Raw genomic sequence first — 16,231 nt, forward strand, 5'->3', positions numbered from 1 at the left:
ACATCTAATAAGTCATGAAATGCTGTCAATTCTGCCTCCTCAATGGCTCTCAAATCTCTTTTTCTCTAACACTGCTGTAATCCCCCAAGTCCAGGCCACCATGGTCTCCCCAGTCCATTATCGCAGTGTCCTGGTTACAGCCCTCTTTGGCCTCTGGCCTTCCTCAGCCTCATTGCATCTTCTTCATCCTCCTTGGCACAGATAACTCCAAGTCATCCCTCAAGTGCCACTCAATATCACTGCCCTTGGGAAGCTTCCTTGACTAAGCCCTCCCCACCCCAAGCCCCAGGATATGCCAGGTGTTTCTGCTATATATGCAATAAGCACTTAACTCATCTTGTTATAATTGCCTGTTTAATTGCTTAATTGTCCAACTAACCTACTAGATGGTAAATGCTCTGTTTTGCTCTGCACCTATTTCTAGCACTCAGCCACCAGGCCTAGAGCCCATAGTGCACTGTAGCATGTAGCACATAGTAGATACTCTAAAAATATTTGTTGAATAAATCAGTGAAAAGACTCTCTAAACTGAAGAAGAACCCTTTCGTAGTTTATCTAAAAATAAACAAGATCAGTGGTTTACCAAATACATCTATGGTGTGTGGGTAAACCTTGCACTCTCAGTTCATGTGGTTGATGAACCTCAACTATGTAAGTGAAACTTTATTTTCCAAATAAAAATATCCAGTGTAAATGGCAGTGTCATAACTTTGGGTGCTCATGGCAACAAGCAGCAGCAACAAACAAAATTTGCAAAGAAACAAAGGTAACAAAACCCTATTTACTCACCCAGATCTTTTCTGTTTAGCTGCGCCGTCTTAACAGTTCAATAATTCAACTGCAAATTTGTTAAGATTCATTGCTTTCCAAGTCCATCACATGCTCAGGCTTATTTGCTTGTCTCTTTCTGCTGGGAAACTATTTGTCTGTGGAATGGCCCAGAAAACAACTTTTTTTTTCCATGTTAATTACCCAAAGATTAAGAAAGGTAAAATAAGAGTTATGTAATAGAGGGTTTGTTTTGCTCCTGGGATTACTCGTTAGTGAACATGCATACTTATCCTTGAGAATGCTTACAGTGGTGTTATTTTCTGAATGATATATTTTCTTCTTGTATCCCTATGAATAAGGTATTAATTGCTATCTTCCTATGCCTGTTAATTAAATAGCTTTGTCTGAATCCTCCTGCACCTGTAATTAAATTTTTGAATTATCTACTATATATAAAGCACTCTGAGGATTGCCAAAGCAGTTAGATGTATCCTAGGTCCTTGATCCTTTTGGGAGAATGTGACCCATATAAAACACATAGGAGAGGGTGTGAGAAGTAATTGTATTCAAAGCTTGCCAGGCCAGGGTTCCTTCTTACTAACCATCGACCTGTGTTTTTGGCCTTAATATAGTCACTTGGATTGAACTTGAACTTGAATACCTCAACTTTAAGGATGAGTGTTTTATAGACTGAAAAGCTGGGGGTTGGGGGCCAGTTGCTTTCTTCTAGAGTTGCAGTCCCTAGAACTATGATTGTATAAATATTTTTACAGTATTACAGCATGTGCATAAATCTACTTAAAGGAAATAACTTCATTCCTTCCTCCCTCCCCTCTTTCTTTCCTTTTGTAAAAAAATTAATATTTTCCTTTTTAGTCAAAGGAATGAATACACTAGTTATTAAATGATAATGCTAAGAGGCTTATAGAAAAAAATAATATTCTCTTAATTCCTCCACCCTACATTGCCTCCTGTCCTTCTGGATGCCCCTGTCTCCCTCAGGTAACCATTTTCAAAATCTTCAGCTATTTAATCTGGTATTTACTTTTAATATCAAAATACTATGCAAATACTGCTATTACTTGATTTATCATTTTTAAATATTATTTATTTTGGTCCTCTTACAGCTTCTTTCCTTCTTCCAATCCTTCCAAAATATTACTATCATAATTGTGGTTGAATCCATATTCCATGATTTATAATAACTATTATACAGTTATATACATATATAGTTTGTTGTATATGTATATGATACATAGTTTATACTATGTATTTATAATTATATAGACTATATATGATGCATATTATTTGTACTATATAGTTTATACTATATATTTATGACTTAGTCTTATGTGTATACATAATTTATACCATATATAGATTATACTATAAATGATATCTAGCTTATACTATATAAAGTTTAAATATACCAAAACATTGTACATATATATGTAGTATGTAGTTTATACTATAATTGCATTTCTTATACAGTTTCCAAGTTTTTTTGAAATTAATTTTTTTATTTTTTCATTTGCTTGGTTTTTATATTTTTTTTAAACTACAAACTTCTTTCAAAGTGACTCTCATTATAGCTTTCCATGTGGTAAAATCTGTAAGATAATCTGCAAGTTCCATGTTGTTCTTTCCCTGGAAGAATGTATTCTGTTACTTTGGTCCTCCTGTTTCAATTAGGGTTGGCTGCTGTTTGGACCTGTGACTTACCTGTTTACTAGATCTTCACTTTGATGCCATCATCATTCCTTCTCAAGGAATTCTCTCTCTGCTGTGCTGAATCTTCCTCTTTCTCGGTTTACCCCATCAATGTTGTGGAATGCGTTCCTCAGTACCTTCCAGAGAAAGGGTGCCTAGGAATTTGCATAAGACTTTGTATGTCTGAAAATGACTTCATTTTACCCTCAGATAGTTTGATATCGAAATTATTTTTCTTCAGTATTTGTCTTGGACTCTTTTTTAAGAAAACTTTTCTTCCAATATCTGGTCATGTTTGGCTATTCATTCACTTTTAAAAAGTGAGGCATTAGAAAGAGTCCCGTGTTTCCGTGCCTTGGTTCGATTGGGCAGGTGGCAGTGAGGCTACAGAGGTGCTAAGGCAGGTCACACAAGGCTGTTTCCAAGCAGCCAACTGTTGGTCTTTTCAAGTCTGTTCTTTTTCAGTTTTGTTTATTTGCATCTCTAAGATCTGAAAATTTCCATCTACAAATTTCTTAAAATTTTGAATTTGAGTTTTCTAAATCTCTTGAAAGTAAGGCACACCAATTTGAGCTAATGTTTAATTTTTAAATATGGCTGATATTGTTTACATTTACTATTGCTGCTCTAGCATTTATTCCTTCTTTTTTTTTTTTTTTAGAAAATAACTTATTTGATTATTTGTCTGGTAGTTATAATTTCATTCAATTTCTTTTGGCATTTTGGTCAAAATTTCTTTTATGTATGGTCTTGCTATATGGTTTCAGATACATTAAGTATAACAGTTGTTCAGTATTGCTAAATTTCATTGTTAATCTGTATTGTCCATATATAGTAACCATATTCATTTCTATTAATTATATGTGCTAAGAAATTACTCTTATTGGCTACTAGGATAATATCCTATATTTCTCTTATCAACATACAGAGATGATAGGCCACTGACTATTAGGTAAATTGAAGGTTTTTAATCTGGCCTGTAAGGTATCTGGAAGTGTATATTTTCTATATATACCTGTATGCGTTTCCCTACCTTAACTCAAAGGGTTCTGAACCTAACTCCCAAACAGGTAAGAACCACTGTTAATGTGTCTTGGATATAAGTGTTTCTCTTGCAGATAACAATTAGAAATAAAACAATACCAACAAAAAGCAACAAAAGTTCAATCTTACCTTTTAATCTAGCTGGTGGTTTTGGGAGTTAAGACTATTATGCTTATTCTTTTTATTTAGGCCATTAAATATGAAATGTCTAATTTCAAATCAAAAGTATAGTTTACTATATCTCAAACAAAAAAAACAGTACAGTTAATCAAAATATGCACCTGAACTATCCACACAGTTTTGCCATCATAATAGTAGCTTGTTTATGTCAGCAGTGAAGAAGCCTGGAGAGCCAGTGGCAATGAAATCTCGAAAGGCATTTTCCATAGAATTGAATATTTTTCATTGCAGGAAGTGGTCCAAAGCCTGGAAGAAGTGGTAGTCAGTTGGTGCAAAGTCCAGTGAATACAGTGCATGACAGAGAGTTTCCAAGACCAGCTCCTGTAGTTTGAGCAGCATGGTTTTGTGTAACATGTGGTCGAGCCTTGTCTTGCAAGAGGATGACCTAGCTCTATTGACCAATCTTGGCTGCTTAATGTGAAGCGTCCTCATCATTTTGTCCAATTGGTTGCAGCAGACATCCACTGTAATCGATTGAGTAGGTTTCACGAAGCTGTCGTGGATAGTACCAGCACTGGACCAACAAATAGACACCATTAGCTTTTTTAGATGAATATTCTGTTTTGAACCATGTTTTGGCACTTCATCTTTATCCAACCTTGTGCCAAACACTTGAAATTGTCAAAAAGAATCCATTCTTCATCACATATAACAATATGGTGTAGAAATGGTTTGCCTTTGTGTTGTGACAGCAAAAAAAGGCAAGCTTCGAGACAATCTGTCTTCTCACACTCATTTAATTGATGCAGAACCCATCTATCCATCTTCTTTACCTTAGCGATTTGTTTCAAATGGTCTAATATTGTTGGAATAGTAACGTCAAACCTTGCTGCTAATTCATGGGTAGGTTGAGATGGATTTGCTTCCATTACAGCTTTCAGCTCATCATTATCCACCTTGGTCTCAGGTTGCCCACGTGGCTCATTTTCAAGATTAAAATCACCAGAACAGAACTTCTCAAACCATCAATGTACTGTGAATTCATTAGCCACATCCTTCCCAAAAGCTTCATTGATATTTTGATTTGTAGGTGCAGCATTTGTTCCATATGGAACTCATATTGAAAATAGCATGAATTTTTGACTTATCCATGGAACCCCCATAATATCTTGAATAAATAAAAAACAAAACAAAACAATCCAAAAATTGCTCTAAAAATCTGAAAGATAATCACAAGCTAAACCATGCTTTTGAAAGAATGAAATGTACCTTTACAATAAAAATAAAACAAGAGTGTCAAAGTGAAATGTCAGAGATATCAGCTACTTAGTACTTAAGAGAGTCAGACATTTCATATTTAATAACTTAAATGTACATGGTTTCTGTGAATGAACTTTCTTTTTATTTATTATTTTGACCAGACTAATTTGAGGGAGAGGAAAAATATCTGGGCCAAAATTTATTACTACATTAAAAAATGTAAAACATTTTTATATATGTGAATATACATACAAATATATATATATGTATACACAGTATATATATACAAATATAAATACATATATCCACATAAATATATATATTATAAATGTATATATAGACACATATATAATATTTTTCATATATAGTCAAATATAAGATTACCAGTTAGTAATTGGTGAGTTTTGACAAACTTATACACCTATGTAATCAAACATTCCAATTAGGAAATAGAATATTTTCATGACCCAGGAAGTAACCTTAGTTGAAAAACTGTTAAAAACAAAGTTGAAAGATGATTTTAACCAAATTAATTTAGCTTAATAAATCTCTTTTCTGAAAAAGCATTAACACACATACAGAACTGTTTTTTAAAAAAATATTTTTAGTAAATTCTACAATTAAAGTTTTAAAATACTTTATAGAAGAGATATTAATTTTTGTTTAGCCATAATTTTCTCTTAATATCTAGAGTTTCCATATTACCAAATTTACTAATGACGTTGAATTGACAACATTTTGTTATTATTATATCCACTTATACTCAGATGTCTGTCCTTCTTTTTGCACTTCTTGATGTTTTTTTCTTGCATTATCATTGTTGATGTGGAACTTTGCTGACACTTTGTTTTAGGACTGCTATGATTTGAGATTTTGACTTCAAGGAGAAAAGTTACCTTGGTTAGTAAGTAGTTGCCGCATTTGGGGCGAGAATTCCATTTTCTTATGGAGTTCAAGAGAGCTGATTTTTTTCCTCCTTACTGTGTGTACGTTATCTTATGTAATTTTCTCAACTGTCCTTTGAGGTAGGATTATTGTTCTTGTTCCATGGAGGAGTAAACAGAACAAATGTCACATATCTAGGACCAATAAAGCTGGGATTTAACTCAGAACTTTATAAACTCCCTGACAATTTCTTTTCCCACTCTAATATTACTGCTGAGCTTTGTCTGGGGTTTTCCATATAGCTTTTCTTATTTACAGGTGAGGGGTTCAAAAGCATTCAGATTCCCACACTTTGAAATGTCTTGTTTAAAACCTCTCAGAATATGAAGGCACTTTTCATTATCGTTTAAATAAAATATTTACTGGATACTTATAGTGGTAAGTGTGGAGGACACAGAAAGTTTTAAGCTAGTTTTCATATTCAAGGATGCATACATAAAAATATTGACCACTTTCCAAGTTGGTATTGACTTCTTGGAAATTTGTAAAATCTTTTTCTTCAAATGATAAACACAACACATTGCAATCACTTTTTTGGAGAGGAAGGAGGAGTTGTCATTTTTTGCAGAATATTTCTGCAAAACTGACTTTTTTCATCCAGACTGATGTGATTTTTTGTTTCCTAGATACAAGATTAAGAAAAATACTTTTTCACATATTCTACTGATGCTGGCTTTTATGGTTTTCTTCAGTATACCATTATTCTTACAGGTTAGATCTCATGGTTCCATTTATTCCTGTGCATTGTTTCTATTGTCTGTCAAAGCTGATTGTCTTGTTAGTGCATCTTTTCAGCGGCATCACTGACCTCTTTGCTGTGCCCTTCCAAATCTGATGTTTTAAGATCCTTCACATTTTAGGAAAAGTTTCTCTAGTTTAATTAGTGGAGCTCAGTGGGGGTGATTTTTGCCTTACAGGGGACATTTGGCAGCATCTGGAGACATTTTTGATTGTCACAACTGGTACCAGTGGGAGGGGGCAAGCTATTATCAACATCCAGTGGGAGGAGATCAGGGATGCTGCTGTATCCCTACAATGTACACGACAGCTTCTCCCTCACATAAGGAATTATCCCGTCTAAAATGTCAATAGTGCTGAGATTGAGAAATCCTGGTTTAGATGGTTTACAAAGTTTAGGGTAGTCACCTTCTTCAGGTGAATATTTTTAACATTATGCATGTCATGTAAATTCCTATCAGAGATTTATTTTGAGGCCCTCTTTTTTGTTTTCTCTAGAGACTTTCCAAAAGTACACCTGAAAAATTTTTTGGATGGAAAACAAAATACAGTAGCCCCCTTTGATAGCTGCAGGTGTTTACTTTGGCATTTAAAACAAGGCTCTCACTTGAGGCTATTTCCAATAGTACATTATTTGTAAATCTTAACTATCACTTTTTTTTTCCTGTTTACTCCAGGGACTTCATAAATCAGTCAATAAAGAAAGGTAATTGCATTCATAAAGCTTAGCATAATAGGCCTTGATTTTAACTTGGATCTTTTAAAGAAATGTTATTGAGTGGAAAATAAATTCTTAGCAAAGTCTTTTGAAGACTGGACCATTTTAAAGGGATTCTCAGCATGAATACATCACAACATATGCTCAAGAAGTGATTTAGCATCTGTGCTGGAAACTCTCAAGTTGAGGAACTGAACAAGTAGATCAATTTTTCATTCCCTTTGGTTGAACTTCAAGTACTAATAAACACTATAGCATGAAAACATAAGGCTATTTTGGGGTCTGGGGCTTGGTTTGCAGTCTTGATGAAAGGTAGTTTGTTTTGTTAATTTTTTTCTTCTTGTGCTTGCGGCTTGAACTAAGATACAAAAGGAAGTAGGAGAGTTGATGTTTGCTCTGAAGTTTTAAAAAGAGAAATGGGAGGATTTGGGCCCACTCTATACTTGCTGATTAGTATATCTTAAACCCCAACCAGGCAGATGGCTTCCAGACTTCCTGAACAAAGTGGAGCCGCTGTAGCCTTCTCATGAGTGGTTTTCTACATACATGGCCACTAGAATATGGGAGCACATTTTATTATCATTCAAATCAAATATTTATTGACTACATATTATGCTAGGTATGGAGAATACAGAGCATTCTAAGATGCTGTCTTTGCATTTAAGGGATGCATACATTAAAATATAAACAGCTTTCCAAATTAGTACCTGCTCACTGCAGAGAAGATGGTACAGGCAGTTCCTGCTACTGTCGTTGCTTTCCCTTGTCCTGCAGCCAGCACTGCCTTGAACAAGCTGTGGGGCAAAGTGGGCCGTCCTGTGGATTTGCTTGGTATGCTGCTTCTCCTCTGCTGGGCCGCACACCCTGGCTCTTGGATGTCCACATTGACACTGAGTGTTTTTTTTCTGTGGCTAGACCTCTTTGGCTTGGTGATTGACTCAGATCCCTTTTCTGTATTACTGACCTTAGTGCTCTGCCAGTCTCTCCCCTCTGCATCCTGTCTTGATTTTGTTCCTTGGCAGCTTCTGGGAGGTGACAGCCCCTCCACTGGCCCCACAGCACTCCCACCAGTGCTGAGCAGCTAATATCTCCTGCCACTCCTTTCTTCCTCCCTGGCCACTCTTTCCCCTCCTGCCTGAGAAGATGCCAGACTTCCCGGAGGAGCTGGGACTTCAACTGAATCTTGTGCAAAATAGCATTTTAAAAAGATTAATCTGAGAGTGGCATGCATGTTGGAGTGAAGACAGGAAGACTTCATGGAAGTAGCCCAGGAGCAGGGGATAATGGTCCAAGTTTGTAGCAATAAGAAAAGAGGAGATCAATGCTAGGCATGTTACATGAAAGAGTTAGCTAGACAAACTTGGCAGAAAGAAAAAAAAAAAAGCAAGTGTCTTTGAATTCTTAGAAATGGTTTGAAGATGAAATGTTCTATTTGGAGGGAAACATGAGAGATCTTTAAGAAATCACCTTGTAGTAGAGTGACCAATCGTCTTGATTTGCCTAGGACTGAGAAGTTTCCCTGGATTTGGGACTTTCAGTTTCAAATTGGAATGGTCCTCAGCAGACCAAGATGAGCTGATCACCCTATCCTGAACCAGTGCCAACTTCATATAGTACAGTGTTGAATAATAGTTTTACCTTTTTGGAGGGCTCTTTTGACATTCCAGGTCAACTTGGCCTGGATCATCTTGAACAGGGATTGCCAACAGTTGTTAAGATTTTATAATCAGGGGAGACTGCCACATATAAGAGTAGCAGGTACCTTAATGCTTCTATTTTGATGAGGGGCAAATTTAAAAAGTAAAATATTTAAATAATCTCAAATTGTAATGTACTTTCATCGTTCCCCCTCACCGAGAACCAAACCAAAGCAAACCAAACCAAACAAACCCAAAGTTCAATTTGTATACATGAAAATGTTTTGCTCCCTTCTTAATGATTTCTTTCCTTTTAGTGGATGATTTAATGCTTATTGAAATGGCTCAAAGCAGGAATCAGAGGGACAAAGAGAAGACAAGAGCAAGAAGGAAAGAGAAGAATCTGAGAGGGAGCAAATTGATTATGGACTATTGAATTTGACTGTGCAATACTCGAGGACAAGTATCTGGCAATCTCTCTTCCGTGGGATACAGATAAAGAGCTGGAATTAAGTCCTACAGGCCTTTGTGCAACGAGAATAGATACCACACATTCATGCACTGATGCTTATGCATTTAGAGCAAAAGGCAGAGCCTCAGAATACCACGTAGAACTGATTTACTTTAAGGTAGATATTGCTACAACAAACTTGTGTATTTGAGTTTCTAGCCATCTGTAAACTGAAGACAATAAACTAGAAGTTTTCTTCTAGAGACTGACATATGAACGTCAGTGCTAAGTGACCACTGATAGTTTGATAATATGGGAGGAGATAAAAACAGAACGTACAAAAATTTGCCCAAGTAACAAAAACATCACAGTGGCCTGGGGCTGTTTAATGTAAGGGCAGATCATTCTATGCATTTGTTATTGTTTTATGTCCCTATGTGATAAGTTATGGTTTAAAGATGACCCTAAATCATCCAGAAAAAGTTGAATACATTTAGGGCACCTTGTTGGAGATCCAAGGTACCCATTTAACATTTTAGAAAGAATTTCTATCAAACTCTTAACGTTAACAAGTCTTCAGTTATCTGAAAAATTGACTTCTGTGGAATACTTTATTTGATGAAGTATCAGTAAAGGGAATACTGCATGTTCAAAACAAAACAAAATGGAGGGACCGAAGTGAGATTCAGGACTCTATGTTGGAGGACGGGGGACCTCGCATTTTTGAGAAGATTGACTTGCGACCTCCCTATTCCTCTGGGACCCCACAATGGACGCCAAGTGCGGGACAAAGCCGGGTCTTGCAGACGTCCTGTGGCCCTGACTGCCGGCAGAGAGCCATCCCAAGCTGCAGCGCAGCCCCAAGGGGCGCATATATTAAAGAAAAAACAAGAGCCATGCTCCAAAATGGCTTATTTAAAATGCAAAGGGTAACAGGAGACCTACATTTGGGGAAAGCCCAGCTCTCAGAAACAGGAAAGTAATACTGACTTTTGGTTAAAGTTGCCTGCTCTTGAACTAATTAGCTGGGGATTGAATTCAGCATGAGAAGTCAGAATGTGGGTTAAGAGTGAAGAAAAATGTTATTTTTCCTCTTAGGTACCAGCCTGGCACTTCAGAACATAGTAGCAGGCGGCACACGAGACACAGCCAATTCAACAAAATCGCAAAATTGTAGAAAATACCATGGCTGATGGAAAAGGGATTCCAGAGATATAATTTGGGCCAGATGTATGATAAAAGGCAGTTTTATCTACTTTGGTGGTAGCCTCTGTGTAATAAGATATTGGCACATTTGTCATTAAAGAAAAATAAAGAGGAATGAATAATACAGAATCCTGTGGAACAGTAAATAATACGTTCCCACCACTTTTGAAATACTATTCCTACCTAGCATTGATCTGCTATTGTTTTCTTTCAGATCTCTTTTCTTGTTTTTCTAAGATGGGAGGCTTGTGGGAAAATTATACATAAAAGAAAGAAGCCAAGATCTTTTGCTTTTGTTTTACTTGTGAGCCTTTAAGCAAAGGATAGGACTTATAATAAAGTGATATTTCCCATGGATGGCATCCTTCGCAGGATATGAGCCCTTGACAGAACATGTCTGCATATAACAAGATCTTACTCCTTAACAGGCCTGTGCTAGATTCAAAATTTTCATGCCTAATTAGCTGTGTAAACAAATTTTTAATTTGGGAAATTTTTTGTGCCACAAGGGAGTGAAGGTTTACTGCCTCTATTTTGTAGATGGGTTCCTCCCCAAATCTGAAGTGTTTACATGGTCTGAATCTATAGTATCCTCCTGTTGGTGTTCCCTTAGATTCTTGCATTGTGCATTCCATGTTAATTCTGCTGCTGTTTCTGGATTCAGAAGTGTTCAGAGCCAGAAGCAAGCGTAGACGGTCTCAGAGGAGTGACAATGCCCACAAATTGCAGGGCACATTGCAGCGGAGGGCACCCGGCCCTTGTGGTCCTGCCCTGCCAAAGCAAGTGTTATGTAAGGTTCCTGTGCCCAGATCTCTGCCAAGCTTGGGGATTCTGTGAATTTCTCGTTAGTCCATTACAGAAGGAAAGGACGGGCAGGAAGAGACTGTGCCAAAGAAAGAGTGAGGAGAGAAATGGACTAATTGGGTGTGGGCCCCCATCGGCAGGGAGAGCTCACCTCAGCCCTGGTCAGGAATCTGTGCAGAAGCCAGAGGGGCACACTGAAGGTCACCAACAGGCTTTATCTTCTGTGACTGACACTTAAATGGCAGAGCTCATTTGATGTTGTTCCAAGCTCGCTGCTGGGTGTTTCTAATCGTGCGTTTTAATTAATGTTTTTATTGTACTTGGGCCCAGAGGCTGTTTCAACAGACCAGCATATATTTAGAAGTCTCTAAATAAATAAATGTAAAACAAAGGAAAACTGACTCTGCTGGAATTATGAGAATGATTGCTTCTAAAGAGATAGGCTAAGGTTTCAGACTCGACTGCAACTCCTCGGCAGCATCAGGGGCTAAGCACACCCTATGGGTCTAGCAGAGCATGGTTTCAGGATCTTATCCATGATCTGGTTTTAGAAGTCTACACTTTGGGTCTTGAGGCAATTAGGGGACACTATAGAATTTATTGTGTCAGTTTTGACTTAAAAAAAAATTTAACAAATAAATAGGGATGTTGGGATGGCAGTAGTAGCAACTTTCTTAGGCAACATGTATTTGAACCTATGTAGATCTCTTCCCATTGCTAGTTAAAGAAGGTCATTGGAATGGGCTAGGTCCTTTGCACTCCCTTACTGTTCTCTCTTGAATTTTTATTCTCCCTGTTAAAAGAGGCAGTAGCACTTTTAGGGAGCAGATTTAATCCACTTTGGTAAATACTAAGCACCTTTACATTCATGGCAGGAGCTAGACTTCATAGGAGAATGAGGTATTTACAAGTTACAGGAAATGTATTTATAAGATACATCTTGCTTCTGAAATTGTGCTAAGTTTGCAGTAAATGAAAGCATATTTCATTTCTTCTTGTCGGGATCCATTATTAGTTAAATTCTCCAGTTGTAATTTTCTTTGAGCCCGAGAGAGCTGAGGAAAGTTACTCAAGAGCTGTAAGGCTGGAGTTTTAGCAAATTGGCGATAATAATGAAGTCTGGTCCCGGGCAGGAGAGTGGAGCTCTGAAGTCCATCTGGTTTTCTGCCATCACTTTTTATTTGTCTTTCCTGATAGTACCATCCCTTTCTCCCCTTTTATCCATCCCCTTCAAGGTGCCCTAAAGTAGTGGTTCTTGACCCTGGCTTGCAAAGAGCATTGCAAAAATAACTGATGCCTGGGCTTCACACAGAATCCAAGAAAAAGTGCCACAGTGACTCTCTTGTGTAGCCAGGGGTGAGCCCCAAGGTGCCTTTGCCACTTTCAGTACTCCTTTTTTGCATGCAATATGGCCAGCTTATCCTCAGGAAAATTCCTGCTTAGACCAACCTAGTTCCTTGACTAGAATCACCAGTTCTAAGATGTCACCAGTTCTAAGATGTAGTATAGATTTAATAACAGTTTTTTTGATTCTTTAAAAAAAGGAAGAACAAGAAAAAAATATCACCACATTAAAAGTACACCTGAATTTTGGATCATGACATGGTTTCAGAAATATTAAAATGTGAAAATCATGTAAATCTTGCAATAAACATATCATCATATTGGTTGAAAACAAAAGTTTCCTGCACTTTTTTGAGGACTATTTTTGCATTGTAAAAGAGGATGTTTTCCAAGCCAGTATTGCAAATATTGCATTTTTAATGATAAATTTTCAAAGTGGGTGCTCTGCTACAAAAAGATTTCTGAATCTTGGCACTACTTGCATTTTAGGCTGGATGGTTCTTTGCCGTGGGCAGCTGTTCTGTGCATTGTGGGACATTCAACGACCTCCCTGGCCTCTTTCTACCCACTAGATGCCAGTAATACTTATTACCATGTCCCTCTCCCACCTATGATGACTAAAAATGTCTCTAGACATTGCCAAGTGCCTGTAGGTAGGAGAAAAATTATCTCTAGTTCAGGACCACTGGGCTAGTGGAATAGATATTTTAGTAGGGCTGTGGCTTGTATCAGTTAGTGTTTAATTGCAGACAACAGACTCCAGTCTAGCTCACTCGAGCTGACATGTATTAGTGACAGAGCATTTAATGGCCTATGGAAATGGCCTGGGGGTTGAAGAAACACACTTTAGGCTGGAGTTTCCAGGAAATCCTCAAGCCACACCACAACGAAGCCATCAAGGGAATTGCGTCACTTGCCTCGATCTGGAGAGACTGTGGTCAGGAGGCCACTTCTGCTTAACTGGGGCGTAACATGCCATCTGCAGCAGCAGAAGGATGGGTATGTCCAGCCTCTTTCCTTGCCTCACTCAGTTCTGCATTCAAGTTCTGAAAGTGCTTTTGATGATGGAACCTAAATCATATCCAGATTGCAAGGGAGCCTGGAAAAAGGTAGTTTTTAGTCTGCCTCTGTCATACACAGGAAGGCATTCCAGAAGGAGGTTGGAGTGTATATTGAATGAGCCCTTTTCTGGTCTCTTTCACAGGTTTCTTCCCAGAGATCCTCAACTCAACCCAGTGGCAACCACCTATTCTGGGCGACTAGGGTGTCCCATTTACACTTCACTCCCATTTACATTTTTTACATCAAGTTAATTTTCTTCTTTGTTTTGTTCCATTCTACTTTCTATTTTCTCTTTTATTACCATTCTTTTCACACCTCCCCCATCTCCCTGTCCCTAACTATAGGTTTTCTGAAGATTTGAAGAGTATATGTTTCATTCTTGGCACTGTCAATGTACATGACATGAGAAGGTCTTTGTTGATAAGTTGTTCTCTGAGGCCTAGGATACTCAGTTGTCACCGTCTGTGTCTCTAGTGTGCTGAGTACCCTTGGGGGAATAGATATTTGGGGGCAGAGGCTTATATCTCTGAACGATATTTTCTCCATCTAGAAGAGTAGAGCACCAGTTAACATGAACGATCACTTTGTCTGATTTGAAGTAAACATTGATCAAGTAACCCTAAGTCCAAGCAGGTAAGAATCAAACTATGCTTTCTGTTTTGGGGATAGAGGCCTTTGCAATTTAAAAATTGTGACTCCTTAGGGCTAGGAATAATAAATGATTGCTTGCCTGATATATTTTTCTTTCAGTCTGCTGCCAAAATCTCCTAATTAGTAATTTGGCTTACGGTATAGGGACTTTGACCCTAAGTTAAAATTTAGTCAATATACCCAGGCAGGGTAAAAACATCACAAGTAATTAACTCTTTAGAGTAGTGCTGCCATATAAAATACAGGACAAGCAGTTAAATTTGAGTTTCAAATAAACAATGACTAATTTTAGTATAAATTTTAGTATAAGTATATCCCAAAGATTGCATGGGACATACTTACACTAAAAAATTATTTGTTATCCATCTGAAATTCAAATTTAACTAGATGTCCTATATTTGTATTTGCTAAGTCTGGTGTGATCAAGTTCTTTCTTGAGAATATATTTCTTGAGAGGGACCAGGGATGAAGAAAACATGAGGGTAATGGGCTCCTGAGAGGAATGAAGATGAAAAAGCTGGGCTCTGTATTGAAAGGTAGAGGGACAACTGACAAAACCAATCACTTATCTCATCCTGGTTATCACTGACTATTCTCTAGACATGCAAATAAAGCCCTGATTTGAAGATAAAACTCTATTCCTTCTCTGCAAATGTGGCCATGTTTCTACAGCATTTGGATCTGGTCCTAATGCAGCATCTGGTTGCCCAGGCTGGACAAGCAAAGCTTCGAGGTAAGCAGAAGAGATGAGCAGTGCAGGCACTGGATACCTTGGAGCCTTGTAATCTCGCTTGCACAACCTCCAGATTGCATGGTTCTTGGCTTCGGCACATCTGGGCACAATTTCAATGCACATCTATGGAGACCATGTCACAACAACAAAACAAACCAATGTAGCTGCAAGTTACATTAACAGCTTGAAAAAACAAGTCAACAGACTTGAAGACTGCTCTGGGAGCCCCTCCCTGGGAGTCAGCCTCTGGCAGAAAGGGAGTTACTGTGCCTCCTTTTGGACCTTTTTTCAGCTAAGATTATTCTATAGGATCTGCATCTTGTCCATTTCAAAGATTTTTTGGTTTGTTTGTTTGTTGTTTGTTTGTTTTGAGAGAAGCCTAATTTGCTTTATTGTTGGTCAGCATTAGATCTTTCTGTAGTGTGGAGTGGTCTGCGTTACACGCAAGTTTCTTGTTACAAGAGATGATTTCCCTGCTCAGATGTCACACCCAACACCATGGTGCATCCTTGCGTAGTTTCTCATGTTGCTGTTGGTCACAAACACATGGAGCCAGATTTGCTAAATCTTCTGATGCTTCAGTCACTGCCTGCTTGCAACTTTGTAGTTAGGAAGAGTTTATACACCTTGCAGCAATATTTCATATGACAATGCTGAAGTAATTTGTCAGGGAAATTTTGCTCCTTATGGAGAGAGCACATTAGTACACATAAATTAAGGCTAATAGCACCTTCTGCATTACTGAACGAAGAACAAACTGACTTCTTAAAGTATGTTAGTGGATCAGGCCCAGGAGTATGTGTGGATTGGAATCTTGCCAATATCAGGAACCTCCTGTGCTCATATATTTTTTTATTTCTGATTTTTATGATGGATTTGATTTACGTGCCAGTAACATCAGGGTGTGTGGGTGGACACCCCGTAAAGAAGCTGGTGAAGAGAAGGAAAATGAAACATTTTGGAAGGGATCATGTTAGCTGCTCCATGTGATTTCTTTAAAAACAAATGTACAAACAAAAAAGGTATGCTTTATTTTG

Source organism: Microcebus murinus, chromosome 3 (genome assembly GCF_040939455.1).
Source record: "Microcebus murinus isolate Inina chromosome 3, M.murinus_Inina_mat1.0, whole genome shotgun sequence".
Classification (NCBI taxonomy): Eukaryota; Metazoa; Chordata; class Mammalia; order Primates; family Cheirogaleidae; genus Microcebus; species Microcebus murinus.